The following is a 26,958-nucleotide window of genomic DNA, read 5'->3' as shown; positions in this document are numbered from 1 at the left end:
TTCGTGTCGATCTTGTCTATCTCTTCTGTTAACCGAAACTGTTAAGGATCTGACACAATTAAGTACTACTCGGAAATCGCTCGAAGAAGTGTTTTGTAAGCCAATTCTTCTGTGGATGAAATACGTTTCCTTAAGGTTATCTTCACAAATCTCAGCCATACATATGCATTTGCCACAGTTCGCTATGTGGTAATTCCACTTCATAACGTTCCGGGTGGTTACTTCCAGGCGGTCCGCCTCCTTAGCTGAATGGTCGGAGCGTCTGAATGCGATGTAGTCTGATTGCCGGCCGGGTCGGAGATTTTCTCCGCTAGTGGACTGGGTGTTGCGTTGACACCTTTCATTTCATCATCATCAACATTTTATCGTCATCGAAACGCAAGGGGCCCAATGTGGTGTCAGCTGAAAAGACCTGCAACTCGGCAGCCGAACTTCCCCACTCACGGCCGTCAATGCCGTACGATCATATCATTTCATTTCACGTCCAGGTATTTTACGACTGTTACTGTTCGCAGTGATTTGTCACCAATAGTGTACTTGTACAGTTGTGGATTTCTTCGCCTACTTAAGCACAGTACGTACATTTATTTACGTTCAGCGTCAACTGCCATTCCCTGAAATATTTAACAATCGTCTGCAGGCCTTCCAGCATTTGGCTACACCCTTCTGGCGTCGTAAGTAGTGTACCAGATTATTTTTTACAGCTGCTAATACACATAGGAAAACTTCGTTTTACGTGCTTCTAATTAGATGTTTCAGCTACACGTGTGCGAAGTTTTCAAAAATTTCGACAGATGACAGAGTCGTAGCGGACAATCAAAACTGCGTGTACATGAGACACATGATTCCTGGTTGTGAAAAAAAATAATCATGGTGAACATCCAAAAACGTTATGTATGTATGTATGTGTGGTGTGTATGGTAATTATGCAGTCAAAAGGAGCACTTTTGGACGACGGGTAAACGAGGTTCAAGAATCGTGGAGTTCGCAAACTGACCTCCATAATCGGACACGTTTGGGTCGTCCTGTCAGAGCCACACTACCCGACATGGTGAATCGAGTCCCTGCTCTAAACCGTTTCCGTCGTGTACGGTCTCACAATAATCCAAAATGATTCTTACTCCAATACAACAACGCACGCTTCAAACAAGCCTCGCAACATAGGAACACATTGTCAAGCTGCGTTGGACGTAATTGCCCCATCCACTCAATACTCCAGACTTGGCTGCTCTCGAACTTCCAGCTTTTTGGGCCACTTAAAGGTTCTCTACGTGGGATAAGTTATATGACGACGACGACGACGACGATGATGATGATGATGATGATGATGATGATGATGATGATGATGACAACGTAAGTCATGCAGTGGGAACATGGCTACGAGCACAAGCCGAGAGGAAAGAGGAATATCTTGACTGACTCTTCAAGGAATGAACGCTCTCGGAATTTTAACAGTAAACACACCTGAATAAGGTATGCACGATGCTTCCGCGACAGAAGCACAGGGACACAAGAATCCAAGGCTAGCAGTTTACTAACAGAGGAAGAAGTAGTTGATGAGGAGCAAAGAAATGTGGCGTAATATTGTAGTGCCTCGAGAATTTCGGAGTAAATTCTAGAGACACTCGTATTTCCACCGTCTCGAACACACGTTATTTTAGAGGTAAGTTTGGTAAAGTAGAACTATGTCTACTGCCCCACAATCGTGTGTGTACAGGACGGACGTGTATCGGACGGACGATCGGCGCGAGCAGGTAATCACCGAGCCCGCCTAAGAAGTTACACGTCCCACCCATGGAGTAAACGCATCGTACTCTACGAGATATAAAACATTATTGGTGTGAACATTTGAAGGTTGTTGAAAGAAAAAAAAAGAACTTTATTCATTCATTCTCTCACTTACTGTCGTAAAGTCTGGACAGTTCTGTTGTTAAACTTGAAGAGATTTATAGATTGTATTTATAGAAAGACGATTGTAATAGCTTCTGTCGGACCGGAAGGTGTCGAGTTTACGTGAAATGTTCAGTGTATGAAAACTGTCATGTGTTATGAAATAAAGTGAGATTGAATTCAAAGTATCCTGAGTGTACCGACTTATTGAAAAGTATTGAATTCAAAGTATCCTGAGTGTACCGAGTTATTGAAAAGTATAGAAAATTCCTCCAGAGTAGCATATATTCTTCGGAGAAGGAGCTGGGCAGAATATCGCAGCCGACTATCCTGAAGAAGATCAGCGAAGTAGTTCAAAGTAAGTTCGACAGCCAAGGGAGAGTGTGAGTATTGCACACCAGTACCACACTGCCACCCTTAATCACCGGAAACCGCCTGAATTTATGGCCTTAAATAACGGTGGTGTAACTGACTGATATTGTCAGTAAATTCTAACTCTTAAGAATAAATGTTTTCTGTGAAAAGTGTAGAAGGGCGTTGTTTACTGAATGACCGTCATACCTTCTAACAGACAACCGCATCAACAGTGAACAGCCTCATGGATGTTCCAGCTTTATCCGCCAACTTTAAAGGAAGTTGAAGCTCACTTATCACAACTTGAGAAGTAGTTGTGGTCCTCAGTCCGACGACTGGTTTGATGCATCTATCCTGGATAGCCTGTCCCCTGCAAGCCTCCTAATCTCCAAATAGCCGCTGCAACCTACACCCATTTCTACTTCTTTAATGTATTCAATCGTTGTTATCCCTCTACGATTTTTACCGCCTACAATCCTTGATGTCTTAAGACGTGTCTTATTAACCGATCCATTTTCTTATTTAAGTTGGATTCAGTACCCCTTCATCAGTTACTCGATGTACCCCACTAATCTTCAGTTGAAAAAGCTTCAGTTCTCTCTTTGTCCCGACAGTTTATCGTCCACGTTTCACTTCCGTATAACATTACACGGCAGACAAATAGCTTCAGAAAAGGCTTTCTGATGATTAAATTTATTGAAATAAATGATTGGACTTCCGGGGAAAGTCGTATTAACAAATATGCTATATATGTTGCTGTGGGGCAACGGCCTTGCCGCAGTGGATACACCGGTTCCCGTCAGATCTCTGAAGTTAAGCACTGTTGGACTTGGCCGGCACTTGGATGGGTGACCATCCGGGCCGCCATGTGCTGTTGTCATTTTTCGGGGTGCACTCAGCCTCGTGATGCCAACTGAGGAGCTACTCGACCAAATAGTAGCGGCTCCGGTCACAGAATACCATCATAACGACTGGGAGAGCGGTGTGCTGACCACACGCCCCTCCTATCCGCATCCTCAGTGAGGATGACACGGAGGTCGGAAGGTCCCGATGGGCCACTTCGGGCCTGAAGACGGAGTCCTTTTGCTTATATTTGTTGCTGTGGACTAGCTTCGCACATTATGTCCTTGTTCAAACAACCTATAAAAACAAGGTACCCGCGTATGTTACAATAAATATACAAAAGAGGTATCAGTATAGGCATCAATGCCTGTTACGTGAAAGATTACACGAAAATTACATACCATCTTCGTAACTATCAAAATACAGTCAAATAAGGATGCTTTGAACTAACTCCTAAATACATGCCCCATTTGTATAATCATTGTAGCATGTACCGTAACTTTATTTTTATAGGATGGTTTGAAAATGGGCATAATGCCGGAAACTAGTCGCCATTAATAAAGGATACTTTACACGGAATTCCAACCATTTAAGTGGATAAAGGAAAAAATGCTGACCTACGTGGCGGAAAAAAGAGTAACACCAAAAAATTAGTAAAAATAAGTAGTGTAGGTAAATGAAATTTCGGGAATACATTTGTCTACGTAACATTTTTAAGTGAGTAACACAGGAACATCACAGGTTAACGGAAGGGCGAAATAAGCCACTGCAAAAGTGAATTCGTAGTACATTCACAACAGGTGGAACCGCCATAACTTTGAATGCTAGGATGCAAACGTGCACGGATTGTGTCGTACAGGTGCCGGATGTCAAATTGTGGGATAGAGTTCCCTTTGAATGCTAGGATGCAAACGTGCACGGATTGTGTCGTACAGGTGCCGGATGTCAAATTGTGGGATAGAGTTCCACGTTTGTTGCAATTGTTCTATTAATATAAGGACGGTTAAAGCTGGTTATGGATGAAGCTGGAGTCGTCGTCCGATGATGTCCAGTATGTGCTCCACTGGAGACAGATCTGGCAATCAAGCTGGCCAAGACAACACGTCGACACTCTGTAAAGCATGTTGGGTTACAACAGCGGTATTTGGGCGACCGTTATCCTGTTGGGAAACACCGCCTGGAACGCTGTTCGTAAATGGCAGCACAACAGATCGAATCACCATATTGACATACTCTTTTGGAGTCAGGGTGCATGGGATGATCATAACTACAGGTGTAGGTCCATTGTATCTAACATGCGGACAGGTTGGCTGTAGGCCCTCACCAGGCCGCGTCCTAACCAACATATGGCCACACTGGCACCGAGGGAGAACCAGCTTTCATGAGAAACACAAAAGACCTCCACCCTGCCCTCAAATGAGCTCTCGCTTGACACCACTGAAGTCGCAAATAGCGGTGGTTTGGGGTCTGTGGAATGTACTCTACATGGCATCTGGCTCGGAGTTGCCCTTGAAGTAACCGATTTGTAACATTTCGTTGTGTGAGTGCTGCCAACTACTGCTCGAACTGCTGCTGCAGATGCAATATGATTCGCCAGACTCATAACACCGAATACGTTGGTCCTCCCTCTTGGTAGTGCCACGTGGCTGTCCGGAATGGAGGAGACTGGTCTTCTTGCGACGGTACATTCTCGTAACCAACGGTGCCAACAGTCATGTATTGTGGCTACATTTCTGCAAGGTCTTTCTGCAATACTGAAGAAAGGAACATCCAACTGGTGCAAAATCTGAACAGATATCTTTCAGATGTAGAAACACGCCTACCAACTTTCGTTTATGTCGCAGAACTCCTTGTGGGGCTACGGTTTTCTTCCGTGAGTGTCTGTTAACTTACATTTATATTACAAGTTAAAAATTTTCTCTTTTTCAGAAATTTTTTCCTTGCTGTATCTAGTCAGAGTCAGATAACAAAACGCACCTACTGCTTTTAGTGTCTCACCATTGCCTGATACAATTCCGCTAACATCCCATTACCCTTGTTTGGTGTGCGTACTGTAAGACCTTCGGTACACACACCATCAGACTATTTGACTTGCCGCCCTAACGAAGTAGGCGAGTGTCAGCAATATGTCTCGTGGTCTTATAGTGGCGTGTTTATCTTCTGCCACTGGGTCAGACGATAGAATTGCCACTTGCACGCTTACAGTAGCAGATTGACGGCGACCAACTTTAAACAGAACTTGATTAATTTTCACACACATTTATTAAAATAATAAAAATCATAGATATTACGTAACTTGATTCTGGATGCTGTTTACAATTGACAATCTGAAGTTCCTTTGGTCTTGGTACGTTAATCTTATTCTCACGTATCTCTGATACTTGACAAAGTGTCTATACATTTCTCTTCATGGCTATGTACAGGAATATGATTTATTAGGCGCAGACTGAAACTTGACTGCAGACTGACTAATCGGAGATCTGTACACTTGTTATAATACCTCGCACGTTCAGGTATCACTGCGCGAGTGTGATCCGCGAGAAGAAAAGGTTCTACGTTAGCAGCAATCTCATTGGCTGCGTTACATATTAATACGCGGATCGGCGGAAGCAGAATTTGGTCCGTCTCTATGACAGCGCCATCTCGTAGTGCGGAGACGGACGAGCGCTGCGCCTGTGCTGTTGTGCTTAGCGGGGCGCGCTCTAGTGGGAAAGTAGTGTACGCGCTGACGACGCGGAACTATGCACACAACACCTTGTTTTAAGTTTGTAATCTTTATCGTAAGAGATTATCCATTCTGTTCAACTGATCTTCCTCGTCCTTCGCCATCTTTGACAGAATTACAATGTCATCGCCTCGAAACAGTTTTTCTTCTTCTCCCCAACCTTTGTTGTTCTATGTAGCGCACGCATAAAACGGATTAATGTCTGCAAGGGACCAAGTATTGTCTCTGAAAATGGAAACGACCGTATCGGTAACGTGTCACAGTCGAAAACGGAGCATCCTCCGGTGCCATACCGTAACAGATGCTGACGCTAGAGGGTGGACCAGCAAGGCTGAAGCGCGGGGGTGCGGGACACGGCGCTGCGGCGAATTATTGACCGGAACGTCTGTCAGCAGCCGCTATGGGTAATTGGCAGAGCGGGCCTGCTAATGCGGCGCCCACATAACGAAAGCAATCCGCCGGCAATCAGGCAACCCGCCGCGCGCGCCCGTGCTCCGTTCGTGCAGTCACCAGGGATCCTGCCTGCGCGGCTCATTGCACGCATCTCTCTGGCGCAAAGCTACCGGAGCTCCCCTTGCGAACGCCAATTACTGCCGTTGTCGATACTGGCTGTATTTGCCCCCATTTCCCTACGACAGCCATTCGGAAACCACATGCCTCGTGCGATTATATTGATGATTCTCTCCGAAATCGACCATACAAATTAGGATACCGGCTTGATCCTTTAGAGATACGTTTGAGGAAGGAAGTAGTACGCCGCCTGGCTGTTGCCAAATGTTTGTTATGAATCTCTGCATCTACATCGACTTACACAGTCCACAAGCCACCGTACGGAGCGTGGCGGAGGGTACCTTGTGGCATTACTAGCAATTTTCTTTACTGTACCACTCACAAACAAAGCGAGGGAAAAACGATCGTCGATATGCCTCTGTAGGAGTTCTAATTTCTCGTATGTTATCTTCACGGTACTCTCGTGAAATGTACATCGGTGGCATTAGAATCGTTACGCATTCGGCTTCAAATGCCAGTTCTCCAAATTTTTCTCAATAGCGTTCCTCGAAAAGAACGTCGCCATCCGCCCATGGCTTCCCATTTGAAATGCGAAGCATCCCCGTAATACTTGCGTACTGGTCGAACACACAGTTAACGAATATAGCAGCCCGTCTCTGAATTGCGCCGATGTCGTCCTTTAATCCGACCCGGTGCGGATCCCAAACACACGAACAGCAGTTAACAATAGGTAGCTCCAGCGTCCTATATGCTGACTCCTTTACAGATAACAAACCTATCCTAATATTCTCCCAATAAACCTAAGTCGACCATTCGCCTTCCCTACTAGCTCGTTCCATTTCATATCGCTTTGCAACGTTACCCCCAGATTTAATCGACGTGACTACGTCAAGCAACACATTACTAATGTTGTATTCGAATATTACGGGATTCTTTCTCAAACTCATGCGCTTTACCTTACATTATTCTTATTTAGAGCTAGCTGCCATTCATCACATCAACTAGAAATTCTAAGTCATCTTGTACCCTCATACAGTAACTCAACAACAACGCCTTCCCATACAATACAGCATCACTTGCAAACAGTCTCATATTGCTCTCACCCTGTCCGTCAGATCATTTATGTATACAGGGTGATTCCGCTGCCCCTACTGATGCCGTTTTACGCAATCTGCACTACGTCTGTATTAGGTATGGTATACAGACAGGCCACAGACACATAAATCAGTATAAGCCCCTCTCAGAGCTTTGGGATGCTGTTAACAAAAGAAAACCTACCACAAAAACTATAAGTAAGGATTGGCAATGAGTTACGTGGTATTCCTGGGCCAAGATATACCTCACTTCGGCCATATTTATCCAAGTGTCGCCAATCTTTATTTCTTTAAAGAGTAATGTAGTCAAAAAGGTTTTGGATGTCTCTTTAACTTTCTTCCGTGCATAGTACTAAACTTTTCGTAAACTCGTAAACGGTTGCCTTATAAAGTATGTTTCATCACTGTAAACAACGAAATTAACGGGCGATACAAAATGGAATCATAGAAGTAAAAACTTTCTGGTATATAAGCCAATGGAAATGTTAATATATGACTCGCTGCTTTAATTAGCTACAGTACTTTCAGAAACAAAATTCGTGCAATAGGTCTACAACATCTTTGTATACTTTACCATTTATTCTGCGACATTCTGACACTGGGTAAGAACAATGTTGTGTCGTGTGGGGTTGCATGAAACGACATCGGTAGGTACAGCTGAATCAAGCTGTATAAATAATAACAGCGGTCCCATCACGCTTCCCTGGGACACTCCTAACGATATCCTTCTCTCTGACGAGCACCCACTGTCGAGGACAATGTACACCAAATCGAAGGCCGTGCTCAGATACGTCATCATCCAGGCGAAATGCTGTTCCCACCACACTCTACGGACGCAAGCTGGTGAGAAAGTGTTATCCTTCGGTGGACACTGACAAGAGTTTCCATGTGACACTGAAAGCAATCGAAAACACCTTGACAGCTGTGGGACAAGTGAACATTATTGAGCACTATCTGCGTCCCTTCGTGTCTGATGTCTTCCCAGACGGCGAGGGCATCTTCCAGCAAGACAACTGCCCGTGTCACGAGTATGACCTGTTTCTAGTCACCAGGAGACCACATACCGCCGGAAACCACGGATTTGAACCCATCTCACGTGGAATCGCTGCTGTTATTGCGTTCCAAAGATGGCCAAGACTCTATTAAGCATGAAGTCGCGATGTTTTGGCTCATCAGTGTACAATTCTACATCTACATCTACATTTATATTCCGCAAGCCACCCAACAGTGTGTGGCGGAGGGCACTTTATGTGCTACAGTCATTACCTCCCCTTCGTGTTCCAGTCGCGTATGGTTCGCGGGAAGAACGACTGCCGGAAAGCCTCCGTGCGCGCGCTCGAATCTCTTTAATTTTACATTCGTTATTTCCTCGGGAGGTATAAGTAGGCTGACTCTGAGCACTATGGGACTTAACATCATCAGTCGCCTAGAACTACTTAAACCTAACTAACCTAAGGACATCACACACATCCATGCCCGAGGCAGGATTCGAACCTGCGACCGTAGCGGTCACGCGGTTCTAGACTGAAGCACTTAGAACCACACAGCCACACCAGTCAGCGGTATAAGTAGGGGGAAGCAATATATTCGATATCTCATCCAGAAACGCGCCCTCTCGAAACCTGGACAGCAAGCTACACCGCGATGCAGAGCGCCTCTCTTGCAGAGTCTGCCACTTGAGTTTGCTAAATGTCTCCGTAACGCTATCACGATTACCAAATAACCATGTGACGAAACGCGCCGCTCTTCTTTAGATCTTCTCTATATCTTCTCTATCTCCTCTGTCAACACGACCTGGTACGGATCCCACACTGATGAGCAATACTCAAGTATAGGTGGAACGAGTGTTTTGTAAGCCACCTCCTTTGTTGATGGACTACATTTTCTAAGGACTCTCCGATGAATCTCAGCCTGGCACCCGCAATACCAACAATTAATTTTATATCATCATTCCACTTAAAATCTTTCCGCACGCATACTCCCAGATATTTTTCAGAAGTAACTGCTACCAGTGTTTGTTCTGCTATCATATAATCATACAATAAAGAATCCTTCTTTCTATGCATTCGCAATACATTAAATTTGTCTACGTTAAGGTTCAAATGCCACTCACTGCAGCATTTCGCTGCAGTTTTCTAATGCTGCAACTTCTCTGTATACTACAGCATCATCCGCGAAAAGCCGCATGAGACTTCCGACACTATCTACTAGGTCATATATATATATTGTGAAAAGCAATGGTCCCATAACACTCCCGTATGGCACGCCAGAGGTTACTTTAATGTCTGTAGACGTCTCCCCATTGAGAACTACATGCTGTGTTCTATCTGCTACAAAATCTTCAATCCAGCCACACAGCTGTTCTGATATTCCGTAGGCTCTTACTTTGTTTATCAGGCGACAGTGCGGAACTGTATCGAACGCCTTCCGGAAGTCAACGAAAATGGCATCTACCTGGTAGCTTCTATCTAATATTTTCTGGGTCTCATGAACAAATAAAGCGAGTGCTCCTGTGTTGTTGCGATCGTAAATTCCCGCACAGTGTTTTAATATGACCGATTAGACGGCAGAATACACCGCACTAAGGGTACCCGTGGTCTAGCAGTAGCGTCTTTGATTCATAATCAAAACGTCTTCGGTCCCGGGTTCGATCCCCGGCACTGACTAAATTTTGATAAATAATCAGCATTGGCGGCCGAAGACTTCCGGCATAAGAAGTCAGCCTCATTCTGCCAGCGGCCTTGTCAAAGAGGGCGGAGGAGCGGATAGAGGTTCATGGCACTCTCTTGTCCTAGGGGTGGGAAATTACCCCTAAAGGCGGAAGAATCAGCAATGATCAAAGACATGAGGATGCAGAAGGCAATGCAAAACACTGCATTAAAGACACGTAACGTGTATCCGCAGGGCATGTGGCCTGTAGTTGAAGAAGTGTCATGATGATCTCTCCATTGGCAAAAGATTCCGGAACAGTCCCCCATTCGGATCTCCGGGAGGGGACTGCCAAGGGGGAGGTTACCATGAGAAAAAGATTGAATAATCAACGAAAGGATAATGTTCTACGAGTCGAGGCGTGGAATGTCAGAAGCTTGAGCGTGGTAGGGAAACAAGAAAATCTGAAAAGGGAAATGCAAAGGCTCAATCTAGATATAGTAGGGGTCAGTGAAGTAAAGTGGAAGGAAGACAAGGGTTTCTGGTCAGATGAGTATCGGGTAATATCAACAGCAGCAGAAAATGGTATAACATGTGTAGGATTCGTTATGAATAGGAAGGTTGGGCCGAGGGTGTGTTACTGTGAACAGTTCAGTGACCGGGTTGTTCTAATCAGAATCGACAGCAGACCAACACCGACAACGATAGTTCAGGTATACATGCCGACGTTGCAAGCTGAAGATGAACAGATAGAGAAAGTGTATGAGGATATTGAAAAGCTAATGCAGTATGTAAAGGGGGACGAAAATCTAATAGTCTTGGGCGACTGGAATGCAGTTGTAGGGGAAGGAGTAGAAGAAAAAGGTTACAGGAGAATATGGGCTTGGGACAAGGAATGAAAGAGGAGAAAGACTAATTGAGTTCTGTAACAAGTTTCAGCTAGTAAGCCTGTTCAAGAATCACAAGAGAAGGAGGTATACTTGGAAAAGGCCGGGAGACACGGGAAGATTTCAATTAGATTACATCATGGTCAGACAGAGATTCCGAAATCAGATACTGGACTGTAAGGCGTACCCAGGAGCATATATTGACTCAGATCACATTATAGTAGTGATGAAGAGTAGGCTGAAGTTCAAGACATTAGTCAGGAAGAATCAATATGCTAAGAACTGGGATACGGAAGTTCTAAGGAATGACGAGATACGTTTGAAGTTCTCTAACGCTATATATACAGCAATAAGGAATAGCGCAGTAGGCAACACAGTTGAAGAGGAATGGACGTCTCTAAAAAGGGCCATCACAGAAGTTGCGAAGGAAAACAAAGGTACAAAGAAGGTAGCTGCGAAGAAACCATGGGTAACAGAAGAAATACTTCAGTTGATTGATGAAAGGAAGAAGTACAAACATGTTCCGGGAAAATCAGGAATACAGAAATACAAATCGCTGAGGAATGAAATAAATAGGGAGTGCAGGGAAGCTAAGACGAAATGGCTCCAGGAAAAATGTGAAGACATCGAAAAAGATATGATTGTCGGAAGGACAAACCCAGCATACAGGAAAGTCAAAACAACCTTTGATGACATTAAAAGCAACGGTGGTAACATTAAGAGTGCAACGGGAATTACACTGTTAAATGCAGAGGAGAGCAGATAGGTGGAAAGAATACATTGAAAGCCTCTATGAGGCTGAAGATTTGTCTGATGTGATAGAAGAAGAAACAGGAGTCGATTTAGAATAGATAGGGGATCCAGTATTAGAATCGGAATTTAAAAGAGCTTTGGTGGACTTACGGTTAAATAAGGCAGAAGGGATAGATAACATTCCATCAGAATTTCTAAAATCATTTGGGGAAGTGGCAACAAAACGACTATTCACGTTGGTGTGCAGAATATATGAGTATGGCGACATACCATCTGACTTTCGGAAAAGCATCATCCACACAATTCCGAAAACGGCAAGAGCTGACAAGTGCGAGAATTATCGCACAATCAGCTTAACAGCTCATGCATCGAAACAGCTTACAAGAATAATATACAGAAGAATGGAAAAGAAAATTGAGAATGCGCTAGGTGACAATCAGTTTGGCTTTAGGAAAAGTAAAGGCACGAGAGAGGCAATTCTGACGTTACGGCTAATACTGGAAGCAAGGCTGAAGAAAAATCAAGACACGTTCATAGGATTTGTCGACCTGGAAAAAGCGTTCGACAATATAAAATGGTGCAAGCTGTTCGAGATTCTGAAAAAAGTAGGGGTAAGCTATAGGGAGAGACGGGTCATATACTATATGTACAAAACCAAGAGGGAATAATAAGAGTGGACGATCAAGAACGAAGTGCTCGTATTAAGAAGGGTGTAAGACAAGGCTGTAGCCTTTAGCCCCTACTCTTCAATCTGTACATCGAGGAAGCAATGATGGAAATAAAAAAAGGTCCAGGAGTGGAATTAAAATACAAGGTGAAAGGATATCAATGATACGATTCGCTGATGACATTGCTATCCTGAGTGAAAGTGAAGAAGAATTGAATGATCTGCTGAACGGAATGAACAGTCTAATGCGCACAGTATGGTTAGAGAGTAAATCGGAGAAAGACGAAGCTAATGAGAAGTAGTAGAAATGAGAACAGCGAGAAACTTAACATCAGGATTGATGGTCACGAAGTCAATGAAGTTAAGGAATTCTGCTACCTAGGCAGTAAAATAACCAATGACGGACGGAGCAAGGAGGCATTTCTGGCCAAGAGAAGTCTACTAACATCAAATACCGGCCTTAATTTGAGGAAGAAATTTCTGAGGATGTACGTCTAGAGTACAGCATTGTATGGTAGTGAAACATGGACTGTGGGAAAACCGGAACAGAAGAGAATCGAAGCATTTAAGATGTGGTGCTATAGACGAATGTAGAAAATTAGGTGGACTGATAAGGTAAGGAATGAGGAGGTTCTACGCAGAATCGGAGAGGAAAGGAATATGTGGAAAACACTGATAAGGAGAAGGGACAGGATGATAGGACATCTGCTAAGACATGAGGGAATGACTTCCATGGTACTAGAGGGAGCTGTAGAGGGCAAAAACTGTAGAGGAAGACAGAGATTGGAATAAGTCAAGCATATAATTGAGGACGTAGTTTGCAAGTGCTACTCTGAGATGAAGAGGTTAGCACTGGGGAGGAATTCGTGGCGGGCCGCATCAAACCCGTCAGTAGACTTATGACCCAAAAAAAAGGTGATTCTTAAATTGAAACTTCATTGTTATATTCCCAAAGATGCACAGGGACAGCAGATTACACACTAGTGTAAACCAGGCGCAGTCTCAGAGAATGTGGTTCATCGCCTGTGGGACAGGCGAGCAGAATGAGGGGCGACATCAATAAAGCATATGCCGTAAGCAGCCACACAAATCTGCAGCAAACGACCGTCGTGTCAGTGTAGCCGCGAAGTGATATACGGCGACGTTAGAATCGCGTTGCAGGCTCCAAATTCTTGCAGCGGTGCAACTACTAAAATAACGGCGGCCGGAAGAAAAATAACAAACAGGAAAGGAATCTTCAGTTTAAGCAAAGTTTGGGACTTCGCTCTCAGTTTATTTAGATCTCGCCTGCCATCTCGTCTGTCAGATTAAGAAACGGGACCCGGACGTACGTTTCTTCGAATAACTGCCCGAGCGCCGGAAAACAAATGCGCATCGAAGACAACGGTATAAATAGCTGCGCGATACCAACAGTGCTTCAGATGACGGGCACCCCGCAGTCTAATGGTCAGTAGGATTTGGCAAACACAAACACAAGCTGTAGAAACTCTCGCAGTGCACGAGTGCGCATTATCTTCCTGAGATGTAAGGCCAGCGTTACTTGCCATGGACGACAACAAAACGGGACGGATATCGTGGACGTACCGCTGTACTGCGGAGGACAACCAAAGAGGTACTGCTGTGAAAAGAAATAAAAACTCATACCATCACATCTACATCTACATACATACTCCGCAATCCACCATACGGTGCGTGGCGGAGGGTCCCTCGTACCACAACTAGCATCTTCTCTCCCTGTTCCACTCCCAAACAGAACGAGGGAAAAATGACTGTCTATATGCCTATGTACGAGCCATAATCTCTCTTATCTTTGTGGTCTTTCCTTGAAATATAAGTTGGCGGCACTAAAATTGTACTGCAGTCAGCCTCAAATGCTGGTTCTCTAAATTTCCTCAGTAGCGATTCACGAAAAAAATGCCTCCTTTCCTCCAGAGACACCCACCCGAGTTCCTTAACATTTCGGTGACACTCGCGTGATAATCAAAAATACCAATAACAAATCGAGCAGGCCCTCTGAATTGCTTCTATGTCCTCCCTCAATCTGAGCAGTTCTCTTAGATTGTTCGCAGATCATGCTGTAATTTACCGTCAAGTAAGGTCATCCGAAGACCAGTATCAGTTGCAAAGCGATTTAGAAAAGATTGCTGTATGGTGTGTCAGGTGGCAGTTGACGCTAAATAACGAAAAGTGTGAGATGATCCACATGAGTTCCAAAAGAAATCCGTTGGAATTCGATTACTCGATAAATAGTACAATTCTCAAGGCTGTCAATTCAACTAAGTACCTGGGTGTTAAAATTACGAACAACTTCAGTTGGAAGGACCACATAGATAATATTGTGGGTAAGGCGAGTCAAAGGTTGCGTTTCATTGGCAGGACACTTAGAAGATGCAACAAGTCCACTAAAGAGACAGCTTACACTACACTCGTTCGTCCTCTGTTAGAATATTGCTGCGCGGTGTGGGATCCTTACCAGGTGGGATTGGCGGAGGACATCGAAAGGGTGCAAAAAAGGGCAGCTCGTTTTGTATTATCACGTAATAGGGGAGAGAGTGTGGCAGATATGATACACGAGTTGGGATGGAAGTCATTACAGCAAAGACGTTTTTCGTCGCGGCGAGAACTTTTTACGAAATTTCAGTCACCAACTTTCTCTTCCGAATGCGAAAATATTTTGTTGAGCCCAACCTACATAGGTAGGAATGATCATCAAAATAAAATAAGAGAAATCAGAGCTCGAACAGAAAGGTTTAGGTGTTCGTTTTTCCCGCTCCCTGTTCGGGAGTGGAATAGTAGAGAGATAGTATGATTGTGGTTCGATGAACCCTCTGCCAAGCACTTAAATGTGAACTGCAGAGTAGTCATGTAGATGTAGATAAGGATCCCAAACGCTCGAGCAGTACTCAAGAATAGGTCGTATTAGTGTTTTATAAGCGGTCTCCTTTACAGAGGAACCACATCTTCCCAAAATTCTACCAACGAACCGAAGACGACTATCCTCCTTCCCCACAACTGCCATACATGCTTGTCCCACTTCATATCGCTCTGCAATGTTACGCCAAAATATTTAATCGACGTGATTGTGTCAAGCGCTACACTACTAATGGAGTATTCAAACATTACGGGATTCTTTTTCCTAGTCATCTGCATTTAGAGTTATCTGCCATCTTTACACCAATCACTAATCCTGTCCAAGTCATCTTGTATACTCCTACTGTCACTCAGCGCCGACACCTTCCCGTACGCCACAGCATCATCAGCAAACAGCCGCACATTGCTATCCACCCTATCCAAAAGATCATTTATGTAGATAGAAAACAACAGCGGACCTACCACACTTCCCTGGGGCACTCCAGATGATACCCTCACCTCCCATGAACACTCACCATCGAGGACAACGTACTGGGTTCTATTACTTAAGAAGTCTTCGAGCCACTCACATATTTGGGAAACAATCCCATGTGCTCGTACCTTAGTTAGGAGTCTGCAGTGGGGAACCGAGTCAAACGCTTTCCAGAAGTCAAGGAATATGGCATCCGTCTGATACCCTTCATCCATGGTTCGCAAAATATCATGTGAAAAAAGGGCGAGCTGAATTTCGCAGGAGCGATTCTTTCTAAAGCCGTGCTGATGCATGGACAGCAACTTCTCTGTCTCAAGGAAATTCATTGTATTCGAACTGAGAATATGTTCGAGAAACACCCCTGGCTGTCGGGTCGTACGGCAGGTGACAGTCAGGTTGGTTTCCCACCGCTGTCCGGGGTGTCTCCAGACATGTCTTCGCTAGTCATCGGGGCTCAGTTCGAAGCGGGACTCCATACCTAAGACAGTTCTAGCCCAGTTAACGAGATTCCAGGCCGAAAATGTGTCTGTAAATGACTCAGGCAGTAGTGGAATACCAATAAGTATGTCACCCGCCATACGCCCCGACAATCGAAAGTGATGATTTCGGGTGCAATGTATTTTCATAGAAGAACCATATTGGTTGTCATCCGCGACACCCTTACAGCACTCACTCCGTCGACGATATTCGATGCCCCGGTTTGTTGTCCTTTATAACAAGCCGTCCTGGGCTTACATTTTGGCAAAATAATACCCGCCCGCACACGGTGTCCTCATGATTGCCAGACCCTACCTTGGCCAGAAAGGTCGCCGGATCTCTCCCCAACTGAGAACTTTTGCACCATCATAGGCAGCGCTCTCAACCGGCTCAGGATTTTGACGATCTGACGCACCAGTTGGACAGAATTTGGCATGATATCCGTGAGGAGGACATCCAACAAATCTATCAAACAATACCAAGCGGAATAGCTGGTCGCACAAGGGCCCGAGCTGGACCAACGCGTTATGGACTTTCTCAATTTGTGAAGCTCTTTCCCTCAAATAAATCATTACATTTTTCTGAAATTGTAATCAACTCTTGTTTGTACATATACGTCACTTCTACCGATTTCCGTCCCATTCAGACAACTTCTTCGTGACGGGTCCTTTTTTATCTTAGGGTGTAATAGAGCTACAACAAATCAGTCAAATCGCTTCCGTCAATTGTAATAGCCCTCTAAATGGAACTATGGCCTCGCATTTCATGCTGGTGATAATCGGGCGCCGGCCCGAGTGGCCGTGCGGTTCTGGGCGCTACAGTCTGGAGCCGAGCGACTGCTACCGGCGCAGGTCGCATCCTGCCTCGGGCATGGATGTGTGTGATGTCCTTAGGTTAGTTAGGTTTAATTAGTTCTAGGCGACTGATGATCTCATAAGTCGGATAGTGCTGAGAGCCATTTGAACCATTTTGATAGTAGGGCTGAGTTTTCAATAGAAGCAGCGAAGTAAAGTACCGAGAACTACATGTAACTTCTAGAGGAATGTATGACACACTGCCGAATAAAACCCCATTCAACAAGAGACAGCTCTTACTATGCCGACACTGGGGAGTCATATCTGAATCACGACAAAGGCGTGCGGACTAAAAACAATACAGAGCAAAGTGCCAAGTGTCACATGCCAAGCAGTTGGGCTACATGCTATCGAGGAAACAATAAACGACGATATCATATAAATAACGAAAAAACGAGTAAATCTTGTCAGAATGAAAAAGAAGCAATAACAAGGCGCCAGTAGGCAAGCAACTTACGTACTCTATAAGGCATACATAAGACTAGTAAAAGAATGTGGGGCTCTTACACAGTTAGGGAATAAGACAAGAGCAGCGAAGGTGACAGAAGCAAAATAATAACTTTACAGTTGAGGAAAACTGAAACCAGAGGGACCAACTTAGCAAATATACGAAACCACAAAGAGCCAGCATTGGGAGGATCTGTGCAATGAAATTAGCAGCTGCCTACAGAAAAATCAGGAAAACAAAATTAAATAAAACAAATATTTGAAAGACATCACATCAAATTTGAATATCACCATTCAAAATAAGTCATAACCAACGCAACAGAAGCCACACAAGAACTTCATGCAAAATTACAAAAAACATAAATAAGGAGAAACTACCACAAATGGAAACAAGATCAAAATTTCCTTGTTACGTGCGCCCCCCGCTCCACCTTTCCAACGCCTCTGTACGCCCCGTTTTTAACTGGAAAAGTGAGCACCATATTGCGACATTTCACCAGGCCGCACGTGGAAAACTTGTCAACAATGATTCAGTAAGAAATTCGTAAATGAGCACAACTATAAAATAAAACCACCACGATTGAAAATAAATTAAACTATGGCACTATGAGCATACTCTACACTAAAATAGCGAACGCGTCTTATTTCTAGGGTTGATCAAAAACAATAAAGAAACTTCCGGTTAGAGTCCAGGAAGCACACGCATGACCATCGCTCCCACAATCTGTCGAAATATAATCTGTACAAGAGAACTGAAACTTTAACCAAGTAGACATCCTGATTCAAAAAGTTCATCAATAACACAGCAGGGCAATCTGACACGTCATATCGCTTTTAGAGCTAATTAAATGTACCGTGGGTTGTCAAACTCTTTATTCAATACAATGACCAAAATCTACGAATCAGAGCGCTAATCAATATATTGTCACAAATATATCTTCCGTAGTCCTTCGACGAAAGAGCAGACGTTAGGAGATCTAATGGACCATCAACTTTCGAATGTGTAAGCTTCGGAATTACTGCCCACAGCGTATTTTTTAAAAAAATGTGCCCTCTTTCAGAGGTGTCAAAATGGTCAACTTTGACCAACTGCTCACAGTCGTCAATACCACAGACAAGATTCCTGTAAAGGAATGTCTGGAAACCACTCCCAAGTAAGATCTACATAAGGATTTTATTTATACTTCGAATGTTGATGGCTCATTGGTGTAGGCCCTCTTTGATAATTTCTTATTAGTTGCATTGCCTCCGAAATTACTCTTCAAGCTACGGTACTGGATTCAGTCATAGACCTGCAACTGCCACTCCTTATGTAGTGCATTCTCAACACGACTTTCCAGCACGAATACAGGACAATTCGTGTCAAGGATGATCAGGGTACGCTGAATATGGAAGAGTGAGTGCTGCTATATCTAGACCATGACGAAGAGACTGCTAAAATCAGCGGTGACACTACTGCTTGGCCTGTTCTGAATATGCAGTTACTTCATCGAGAACACTATGCACGCAAACTCTGCAGCTGAAACACAACCAGGCAGTGGCAGCTCGTGCAAAATTTTCCACTGTTCTCCAATGAGGTGGCCTATAGTCTTTTGACTTAAGAATGGCAGTATTCATAACTTAACTGAATATATTACCTTTAAGTAAACAAATTGAACTGTTTAAATATATTTAAATTTTGTAACTAATCGCTTAACATTGCGAGGAATAAAAAAATGATGGTAGCGAATCGAACCCAAGCCAATAAATTGTCAGTCTGTGTGCTAGACCACTAAGCCATGGTGTCTTCACGCCAACTGCTCCTCGAAACTCCCTCAAACTTAACGCCAGCACAACATGTGGCATACAATTTCAAAGCACTGATCTGGTGCTACCAGAACGTAGCACTCATACTGCCACAAGGGATGACGCCACATCACACACAGCATGCGCAGCCAGAATCAGACAGCCGAGTCTCTTCTATGGGTTGATCGTCCCGGCTGACCATCACATCAGCAATCGATACCGGTCTTTCTAGTTACTGCGGAGAGAGAGCTACAAAACATGTTCTAGCCCGTTTTATTTACACACCGGCACGCGTTCGAAGAGAAATGGCGTAATTTTAGTGCGATATTTACACTGTGCTGTAGCACAACAGCATATAATAACCGGTCGCCTCGCATACCAGAGCACATAAGTACTCTGCCAATGGTTTATAAGACAGTGAATATCCAGACTTCCCACATTGTATTTTTCTTACACAGGAAGCAATATTGGTTCACAGTTGAATGATCTTGGAAGGTAAACTTCATGTGCACCTACCTTACCATAAATGTTGAGCTGTGGCTAGCGTACTCGTAGAGCCATACACTTTCCCAGACACATAAACAAGTTCTGCTCTGCAGAAGAACGCTACCATTGCAGTCTGCCACAATGGTTGTGGTTTATGATGATGAGGCTCCAATAACGTTTCTACACCTTGTATGACACCATTTAATTAAGCTTAATCATCTGATGGATAGATGGAGAATGTTGAAAAGCTTTGTCCCCTCATTCAACAGGCATTCTTTAGATTGCAAAACATTTCAAACCATTTGCTTTTTTTGAGAGAGGGCTTTAGAGCTCAAAGCAGCGAAGGTCATATGAAAGAATATCACGACAAAATGGAACGTTTTCCAGCGAAATTGCTCCTTGGTTAATGAAGACAGTCGACATATGGGAGCCTAAACAGCATTAGTACGCGGGTAAAACGATAATGAATTATTTTCTGAATGTATTCCAATCTCTGTCTTCCTCTACAGTTTTTACGCTCTATATTTACCTCTCGTACCATGGAAACTACTCCCTGATTTGGTAAAACATGTCCTATCATCCTCTCCCTTCTTCTTGTTACTGTTTTCCGTTTGTTTCTTCCTTAGTCGACGCTGTTGAGAACGTCCTCGTACCTTGTCGCGCCAGTCTACCTAATTTTCAACATCCTTATGCCTCACCACACCTGAAACGATTCTCTTCCATTCTGGTTGTCCCACTGTCCCTGATTCATTACCAAACAATACTGTGCTACAAACGTACATTCTCAGAATTTTTTTGCTCAAATTAAGGCCTATGTCTGAGACTAGCGGACTTCTCTTGGCCAGGAACACCCTCATTGCCTATGCTAATCTGCTTATTATGATCCAAATGGCTCTGAGCACTACGAGACTTAACATCTATGGTCATCAGTCCCCTAGAACTTAGAACTACTTAAACCTAACTAACCTAAGGACAACACACAACACCCAGCCATCACGAGGCAGAGAAAATCCCTGACCCCGCCGGCAATCGAACCGGGGAGCCCGGGCGCGGGCTGCTTATTATGTCCTCTTTGCTACGTGTGTCATGGTTTATTTTGCTTCCAACGCAAGAGAATTCCTTCACTCCATCTGCTTGGTGGTCTCCAATTGTGAAGTTAAGTTTGCCACTAATCGCATCCCTGCTCCTTCTCATTACCTTCGTCTTTTTTCGCATTATCCTCGACCGGATGGCGCTACTAAGATTCTTTTTCCTCTTCAGCAGGTCCTTACAGTTATTCTTTATTTTCACTGTCGATAGCAATATGATCAGCGAATGTTTCAACCTGAATTTCGGTCCCACTCTGGGACATTTATTTTATTTTATTTCCGTGATTGCTTCTTCGATATATGGATCGAACAGCAGGGGGAAAGACTACATCCTTGTCTTACACCTTTCTCTACCGAGTACTTCGTTCTTGATCTTCCATTCTTATCGTTCCCTTCTGGTTGTGTATTATCCGTCTTTTCCTGTAGATTACTCCTATTTTTCTCAGAATTTGTAACATCTTGCACCATTTCACGTTGCTGAAAGCGTGTTTCAGGTCGACAAATACTATAACCGTGCCTTGATGTACCTTCAGTCTTGCTACCATTATCAAATGCAACGTCAGAGCTGCCTCTCTGGTGCCCTTACCTTTGCAAAAGTCAAAATGATCGTCATCTAAGATATTCTCAATTTTTTTCCATTCTTCCGTATATCATTCTTGTCAGCACTTTGGAGGCATGAGCAGCTAAGGTGATTGGGCGATCTCGCACTTACTTGTCCTTGCTATCTTCAGAATTGTGTGGACGATATTTTTCCGAGACGTCAGATTCTACACATCATGTTCAGTAGTTGCTTGGTTGCCACTTCCCCGAATGATTTCTAAACTCCGAAGAAATGTTATCTGTCCTTTCTGCCTAAATTCTGATTCTAAAACTGTATCTCCTATGTTTTCGATATCGGCTTCCATTTCTTCCTCAATTACGTTAATAGACAAGTCCTCCCACACTATAGCCCTTCACTGCATTCTTTCCACCTATCCGCTACCGTCTGTACCTTTAACACTTGAATTCCCTTTTGCACTCTTAACAGCCACGCTTTCTTTGTGTTTCACCGAAGGCTGTTTTGTCATTCTTGTACACTGAATGAATCTTTCCGACGACTACTTCATTTTCGATCTTCTTACATTTTTCATGGACTCATTTCACCTTGGTCTTCCCGCACTTCCTAGCTAAATGATTCCTAAGCGAATTATCATTTGTTCTGTTACCCAACATTTCTTCGAATTTACCTTCCACGCTCCTATGATTTTCATTCCAAATTCTTTTTAGAGATATCTATTACTTTTCCACTAAACTGCCTACTGAGGTACTTATTATCGCATTATTTATAGTCTCAGAGGATTTGAAGCGCAACTTTTCATTCCTTAGCACTTCTGTATTCCACTTCTTTGCGCATCTTGGCACATTGATTCTTTCTTAAACTTCAGCCTTCTCTTCGTCATTACTAAATTGTCATCTGAGTGTGTACCTGCTCCTAGGTAAAGCTTACAATCCAAAATTTCATTTCGCAACCCCTGTCTGACATTGATGTAATACAAGTGGAATCTTCCCATATCTCCATGTCTTTTCCAAGTATACCTCCTTCTCTTGTGATTTTTGAAGAGTCTAAAAGCTATTACGAACTGAAATTTATTGCAGGATTGTAAATGTACAAAAGAGATCGTTTGCAGATGATGCTGTCGTTTACCGGCTAGTAAAGTAACCGGAAGACCAAAACGAATTATACAATCCGCATGGTGCGAAAAATGAGTGCTTAAAAATTTCCTTAAATTTCTCGACAAATCACACAAACTAAAGGTTGTCAACTGAAATAAACGACTAGGGATGACAATTACAAGCAACTTAATATGTTATCATCACTTAGATAATGTTGTGGGGAAGCCTAACCAAAAACTACCTTTTATTGGCTGGATACGTATAACATCCAACAAATAATAAATCTATTAAAGACATTGCTGCACTACACTTTTTCTTTTTCTGGAGGACTTTGGAAAAGTTTACAGAAGGGCGGCTCGTTTTGACCAATCGCATAATATCTGAGAGATTCGTGGACATTATAAACCAGTTGGATGGTAATCCTTAAAACAAAGGCGGTGCGATCTTTCTACAAAATTTCGATCACCAACATTCTCCTCCAGGTGCCACAATATGTTGTTCACTATCACCTACAGGGGGAGAAATGTCTAACGTTGTAAAATAAGAGAAATCAGGGCTCGCACAAAGAGATCTAGATGTTCATTTTTCCCATGTGGAACGGTCGAGAAGTCGTCTGCTCAGAAAGTGGTTCTTTGAATCCTCAGCCAAACACTTAACTCTAAATTGCACAGTCAGGAAGTAGATGTAGGTACTAAATGCACGTATTTGAATCTTTTATTCGTGTCTCCAAGTATTTTCCAGTGGCACCTAATTATGATCCTGCTCAGATAAGGAAATAACGGCACTGGTACCGCTATCTGATATATGATATATGCTGGACCCGAAGCGGAATTACGCACAAACATCCATATAGTTCCTATGGAATTAGTTCACTACTCTGGCACAGTACCAGACTTTGGTAATAAAGGATATACGTAAAGCGCATTCCGCTATCCACGGAAAACCCATTACATTCAATTCAAGCGTACGTCTAGGGCCGAGATTCTGGTGTGCCGCTCAATAATTAACGAACAAGCAACAAGGCGCCTATTGTGTTAGCTAGTTGCCTGGAATTCCAACGGCCGGCAGTTCATTGCGTTCCCGAAACTAGCTAACAAGCCTTCCGAATGCCGCGGCTTCCTCCGTAATGCAGAGTTGGAGAAGGCACGCGCCAACTGCCGACGTGCGATCGCGCGTCGCTATTTCCGTTAAGGCGAAGGCGCCAATGTACTTGCGGCGGCGAGTCGCAACTCCTGCACACGCAGGAGCTCTGGTTTCACGGAGTTTGCAGAGTCAGACTCTATCATCCCGTGACACTAATTTTATCCCAGCAGCCGGGTCTGTTAATAAAACGAGCAGGGGTACCTTCCTCTCAAATCAATTCACCGTGTACCTTAAGTATCTCTATCTACATCTACACTCCGCTAGCCACCAAGCGGTGTGTGGCGGAGGGCAAAATTCGCGCCAAAGTCATATTTCCCCCCCTCTGTTCCACCCGCGGATAGCGCGAGGGAAAAACGACTGTCTGAACGCCTCAGTGCGAGCTCTTATTTCCCTTACCTTTGAATGGTGATCATTGCGCGATTTGAAAGTTGGGGGTAATAATATATGCTCTACATCCTCGGTGAAGATCGGATTTCGGAATTTAGTAAGCAGCCCCTTCTGTTTAGCGCGCCGTCTATCTGCAGTGTGTCCCACTTTCTATCAGATTTGTAACGCTCTCGCGATGGCTAAATGTACCAGTCACGAATCTTGCCGCTCTTCTTTGGACCTTCTCAATCACTTGAAGCAGACCCAACTGGTAAGGGTCCCATACACACGAACAATACTCCAAGACTGGACCAACTAAAGTACTGCAAGCTATTTCCTTTGTTGAAGGCCTGCTTCGCTTCATGATTCTACCAATACATCGCAATCTAGAGTTCGCCTTACCCGTTACTTGTGTAATCTGATCATTCCATTTGAGATCATTTGGAGTAGTCACGTCCAGATACTTGACGGACATTACCGCTTCCAAAGACTGGGCATTTATTTTGTACTCGTACATTAATGGGGATTTTCGCCTTGTTATACGCAGTAGGTTACACTTACTAATATTGACAGATAACTGCCAGTCATTACACCACGCATTTATTTTCTGAAAAACCTCTATGATTTTTTCACAACTTTAGTATGATACTACTTTCCTGTAGACTATAGCACATCGGGAAACAGTCTCAAGCCGCTGTCAATGCGGCGCTGAGAAGCAGACGATCCGGCACATCAGTGCAGAGTGCCCTCTGAAAGCCTACTCAGGTCAAACAACGGACTTCCTGGATGCGACTCAAAGTGCAGTTCAATATATTAAAAACCTAAATGTTAATTTGTAATTATATATATGTTGTTCATGACATAACTATATTTAATTCTTTACGTCTTGTTTTTAGTGCCAAAGTTATAAAGTTAATGTAGCAGCTTATTTCTCTATAAACGTGATTTGTACTTGCCATACGCTAAATAATAAAAAATAATAATACCATCAACCAAATCATTTATGTAAATCGTAAAAAGCAGAGGACCTATTACGCTGCCCTGGAGCACATATGAAGTTACGCTTGTTTCTGTTGAAATCATCCCGTTCAGGACGACATACTGCTCCCTGTCTCTTAGAAAACTTTTTATCCAACCGCATATGTCATCGGATAGACCGTAAGCGCGCACTTTTTGTAGAGAGCGACAGTGCGGAACTGAGTCGAACGCCTTTCGAAAGTCGAGAAACACAGCATCAACCTGGGAGCCGGTATCTAGAGCCTGTTGTAAATCATGCACGAAGAGGGCCATCTGTGTCTCGCATGGCCGCTGTTTCCTAAAACCGTGCTGGTTTCTGCAGATGAGCTTCTCAGAGTCTAGACAGGTCATTGTGTCTGAACATAAAATATTTTCCATGATTCTACAACAAATCGAGATCAGCGGAAACTGACAAGAGTGAAACTATACGATAGTAGAATCAACAACATTCCAGTAAACGTAAGTCCGCACGCGAGAGAAATCCATATACATATATTGTCAAGAGTTCAGTTGTAATGTCGTCCTAGCTAGTACAAACGTGTTTGCAACGTAAACTTTCAATTAAGTCACCACTTTATTAGACACAAATTTCTGCCACGACCTAATTTAAAATGAAATACTATTCTAGTTCAGCAAGTGACCCGTTACAATTTACTGTATGTACACGCCTACCTGTTCAAAGAGGTGTACCACGTGACGTGTTCGCATTTGGATGCAATAGTGCACTCGCCTCTTCAGTGAGTTACGAATTCTCCCCCCCCCCCCCCCCCCCCCCGATCTAGTCATAAAGAATTAACAAGGTTGTGCGATTCGCTTCTGCACATTTTCAGCCACTTTCAATGGGAGTGCTATACACTTGACGTATGAGGTAGAGAATTAACGTTCTTAAATCATATTGGAGCCTTAGATTTCTTACATCAGTAGCAAAATGTTGGAGCCTATTATGCACTGACCACTTCCCCTTCCATGAACTACAGGTGAAATTTGAGTCTAATTATATTGGGACTTAATCGAAAATTTTATTTCAAATATATTTGCCCTACCTAGGATAATACACTCGAAGAAAAAGAAAACGAAGAAGAAGGAAAGAACAGAACCCGAAGATGCAGATTGATACTCATGCAGGTATCGACGGAAAAAGCAGAACTGTAACTAATTTTCTTTGGAAAAAAAAGGAAAAAACAGCAATAAATCGCGTCGCGAAAATAAATTGTAATCTGTAAATTATTTATTCACACAGGCTATCCGGTCATGAATATCAAAACGCAATCCATTTACTTACAGCCGTGACTTTTTAACTTTCTTCAATAGAAGAGTCCAGAGTACTCACCTGAAACCAAAAAAAAAATCAAAAATTAGTGTGCAGTTTATCAATACGCACGACAAAAGGATGTACGAACCTTGAGCAGAACTCTGCGTACATATACAGGGTGATTCAAAAAGAATTTAAAACTTTGCAACGACAAAAGGCAGAGCTAAGCACTATCTGTCGGCGAATTAAGGGAGCTGTAAAGTTTCATTTAGTTGTACATTTGTACGCTTGAGGCGCTGTTGACTAGGCGTCAGCGTCAGTTGATGCTAAGATGGCGATCGCTCAACAGAAAGCTTTTTGTGTTATTGAATACGGCAGAAGTGAATCGACGACAGCTGTTCAGCGTGCATTTCGAACGAAGTATGATGTTAAAACTCCTGATAGGTGGTGTATTAAACGTTGGTATAAACAGTTTACAGAGAATGGGTGTTTGTGCAAAGGGAAAAGTTCTGGACGGCCGAGAACGAGTGATAAAAATGTAGCACGCATCCAGCAAGCATTTGTTCGCAGCCCAGGAAAATCGACTCGCAGAGCTAGCAGAGAGCTGTAAATTCCACAATCAACTGTATGGAGAGTCCTATGAAAAAGGTTAGTTATGAAACCTTATCGTCTGAA

At 43.5% G+C, this 26,958-nt stretch overlaps 1 protein-coding gene and 1 pseudogene across 2 annotated transcripts in view; one reads left to right on the top strand and one right to left on the bottom strand.

The window, feature by feature from the left end:
• The window catches only part of LOC126277957 (tetraspanin-5), a 1,084,832-nt gene that overhangs the window by 519,679 nt on the left and 538,195 nt on the right, over positions 1-26,958 (bottom strand). The window lies entirely within an intron of this gene.
• On the top strand, positions 3,007-3,124 carry LOC126279147 (5S ribosomal RNA; annotated as a pseudogene).

This window comes from Schistocerca gregaria, chromosome 6, assembly GCF_023897955.1.
Source record: "Schistocerca gregaria isolate iqSchGreg1 chromosome 6, iqSchGreg1.2, whole genome shotgun sequence".
Lineage (NCBI taxonomy): Eukaryota > Metazoa > Arthropoda > Insecta > Orthoptera > Acrididae > Schistocerca > Schistocerca gregaria.
Note: the sequence above shows the minus strand (reverse complement) of the source record. Positions and strands in the feature narration are given on the sequence as shown.